Genomic DNA, 4,163 nt, shown 5'->3' with positions numbered 1-4,163 from the left:
GCCTATGGGCAAACAAGCTTGATTTTTGAGGAAATAAATGTTTTGAGAAATGAAGAGAAAATACTAATCACGTACATGAAAGATATTTTGGAAATCTTAGTTTCTGGATATGTTGCAGAGAAATTGAGAAAGGGACCTACGGGAGGGCTTAATTGCCATGGCCCGAGGTTGGAACAAGGTGGGGACCTACGGGAGGGCTTAAATGCTACTACCCGAGGTTGGAATAAGGTTGGACCTTCGGGAGGGCTGGAGTGCCATGGCCCGAGGTTGGGATAAGGAGACCTACGGGAAGGCTGGAGCATGCCATGGCCCAAGGTTTGAGAAGGGGAATTGAGAAATGAATATTATACTGAGCTGCGGTTCAGAGAATTAGAACTGCGGTTCTAATTGAGAAATGATAAAAAGAATGTCTCGTGCTTATCCAGGGGGAAACTAAGTAATTAACTATGGAATTATTGATATACTGAGCTGCGGTTCAGATAATTAAAATAATTAGAGCTGCGGTTCTAATTGAAAAGATGAATGATATACTGAGCTGCGGTTCAGATGTTTAAAAGAATTAGAGCTGCGGTTCTAATCGATAATGAGTAATTCTTGAAAAAAAAAGTTTATGAACTTATCAAAATATACGTGAATATATTTTGGTTTGACGAGTTAAATTACTATTCTAATATGAAGGAAAGTTATATGTAATTCCTTTAAATATATTCTGTTATGCTATCTTTGGATTGTTTGATTTCAGGTAAACTTCCAAAGTATGGGTAAAAACTCTATAAGCTTTGTATTGATATTATATTTCAAAACCTTTGTCTACGCTTAAGTGACAATGGATTTCCTTACTTAGCCGTCGCGCTAACTACACTTCATTGTGTCTATTATCAGATGCAGTCTAGCATGGGCTCAGGTAGCCGATGAGCTCTGAATAGGATGGAGGTTGAGGTTGAGATCCTAGAATAGACACCCTGGAAGAATTATGTCCACTTGTATTAAGTTGGACTTTGGATGTATTTTGATGTTGTAAGTTTAGCCTGTGCGTTTGGGTATAGAAGAGATACCTAAGCGTGGCGGTAACACCCAGTTTTCTGCTGGTTAAACGCTTCCGCAATGTATTGTATCATTAGGATTTTGTAATAAATCCAAGATGTGAAAATTGGGGTGTTACAAATTGGTATCAGAGCCTAAGGTTATAAGATCTTGGAGATAGATCAGAACTTAGGATATGAAATCCTTGTTTCGGACAGTAGAGCTTGATGCGCTCTGTTACTAAGTGAAAATCGAGAGCCTAAGGTTATGAGATCTTGGAGATAGATCAGAGCTTTAGGTTGTGAGATCTTTGCCATGGGCAATAGAGTTGGTAAGTTCTGTTACATAGGGTAGTTCAGAGCTTAGGATTTGAGATCCTTGTTATCGATAATAGAATTGGTGAAGCTCTGTTACAAAGTGGAATCTATCAGAACTTAAGGTTATAAGTTCTTGGAAACAGAGTTTGGTACGCTCTGTTATAAGTTGGTATTAAGGCGGTTCGAATCTTTGGAGGTTAGATTGGAGCCTAGGCTGTGAAAGCTTTGTAAATGTGACATCTTTGTTATAAGATTAGGATTTGAGATCATTATTATCGATGATAGAATTTGGGACGCCCTGTTACGAGTAAGATTTCATATTCACTAAAATTATATATTTTGCCCCAATATATATAAGTATATTTTGATGATATATGATATGATATGATATCAAAATTATATGTTTTACAAATTATGTGCATAATAATGTTCATGTGATCACAAGTGCATTGCATAATATGTGTATGATTCTCGAATTATCGAGAATTGATTTTTACGTGTCAAACCCGTGTGTTGAGTAAATGCTTGGCTTGGAATTTTGGTGTTATGTACATATATGAACTAAGAATGATATTCTTATGGAATGAATTATTGTGGAGAAAAATGTGTTTTGAAAAAATTATATATTTTTGGAAGAAGATATTTATCATGAGGAACTGATATATTTTGGAAATTATATGTATATATTTAGTCTTGGAGGATAAGAATACTTGCTGCCGGTCTGAGCCGGAAATGGGCTGCGGTCCAGATTATTATGAGCACTTAGGGTTGCGGTTCTATTTGCTATTGATATGAGAACCTAGGGCTGCAGTCCTATTGGTGGAGTATTGCGTTTTTATTGGTATCTAATCCTCCTTGACAAATATGTTATTTTGGAAAATGATATCTCCACATGTATTTTGGGAAAATATTTTATGCAGATTATGAGACAAATGATATATATATATATATATATATATATATACGATTTTGGAAAGAATATGGTTGTTGAAAATCATAAAACCCAGGCCTATATTTTACGGGGTGAAATGGAACTTACTTAGCTTATGCTAATCTTGGGATATACNGACATCAGATAAGACTATGAATAATTAATTTGGGTTATAGGTGTAAGATATGATATTTTGAAGGAGATGGTTATTTATATATTTTGTCTCAAAGGGTGGTGATACTTGGAGATTTTGAACTATCATTTACGACTATTATTATGATTATGGTGACGATGATGAAAGTTGAGATCTCTCTATTTGGTTTTGGCCACCGGTTCGTGGATTCGTCCGGTTGGGCCGGTAGTGGTTTGGAAGTTGAGATTTCCCATTTGGATCCATTCCCCTTGATATTTTATATAATACCTATTTTTGGATATATGAAAAGATTAATCAATTATTTAAGGAATTATCTTTGGTGGTTATTGTGAGAGTTTGGGCACTCTCTATTTGGTGGTTATTTTGAGGGATTGAGATTATCTCTTTGGTATTTAAGTTGAGATAGTGGAATTATCTTTTGGATATTTATTGTCAGGTAATGGAACTATCCTTTGAATGTTCTGAGATATTGGAATTATCTATTGATAATTATTTCGAGATATTGGAGTTATTCCTTTGGTATTTATTTTGAGAGTTGGAAATCTCTCTATTGGTGAATACGTTTTGGTTTAAAAGAATTTTGAGTAGTAATGATATTATGATATATATTGAGGAAATTGTTATATGGAAAAGTTAAGATGAAGATATTGTTATGATATGTGTTGAGGAAATTGTCGTATGGAAATATTGATATAAAGGTTGTATATGGTGAATCCTGAGGGAATAGTTGTTGGACGACTTTGGATTATGAAATAGGTAATGACCTTATCGATCTCCTGGAAAGTTTACAGATATTTTGGTACGTATTTGAATGTGTCTGATTTTCTCAAGATATACTTCTAATGGATTAAAGATGATTTAGTTTGATGAGATTAAAAATGCCGTGTTAAGAGGTTGAAATTTATTATGTGGAAATTTATGTGCTTGAAGATAATATCAAAAGCTATTCGAATCTTGGGATAGGCTATGAGATGTTGGAAATAAGAAAGTATTAGAGCCTAAGTGATAATTTTGGAGATAAGAATTTAGTGATGATCTACGGTGAATCCATAAATAATAAGAAGGAAGTTTCGAGGACGAAACTCTTTTTAAGGGGGGTAGAGTGTAATACCCCGTATTTTCCTAACATTATTTTATCCTAAGGCGTTGACATTCGTAAGTTATGATCTTCAGATATTTCAAAAGAATTCTTATAAGTGAGACTAGTTATTAGTAAGCTGCGATCTACGTACTGGTCACGAACCGTAAAATTTGTAAGGATGTATATACAATTCGAATTTTCCTAGAGAATGGATTATTAAGCATGATACGATTAAGCGTGAACTTCCTACTCAGTTCAGTGAAGATTAGACGAACTGTAAGAGTGAAATTTGTTACGGACCTCGTACCTACATTTCGCGAGATACCGAAAAATTCCCGGTTTTTGTGGTTAAGGACGGGATTATTTTTAGAATAATTATGGTATTAATAATTTCCCGAATTAAGCTATTTTCCATCAAAGATTTATCTGATTTAATCCCTAACTGTCTAGAAAATCCATTCTTCAAAAATATCATGAATTAAAATAATGTTATCTTTGGATAAGATCACATTTACTTGATCTCCAAGCTTAGGAAGACTTCACCTTGGCCGAAATTAATAGGGAGAGAGGAGAGAGAGTGTGATCATTTTTATTCTTCACCATAGTTGATCTTCAAGAACTCCATAACCAAGGATCATAAGTAAAATTCCTTCAAGT

The sequence above is a fragment of the Ipomoea triloba genome, chromosome 13 (assembly GCF_003576645.1).
Source record: "Ipomoea triloba cultivar NCNSP0323 chromosome 13, ASM357664v1".
Lineage (NCBI taxonomy): Eukaryota > Viridiplantae > Streptophyta > Magnoliopsida > Solanales > Convolvulaceae > Ipomoea > Ipomoea triloba.
The sequence above is the reverse complement of the archived record's forward strand: the minus strand, read 5'-3'. Positions refer to the sequence as shown.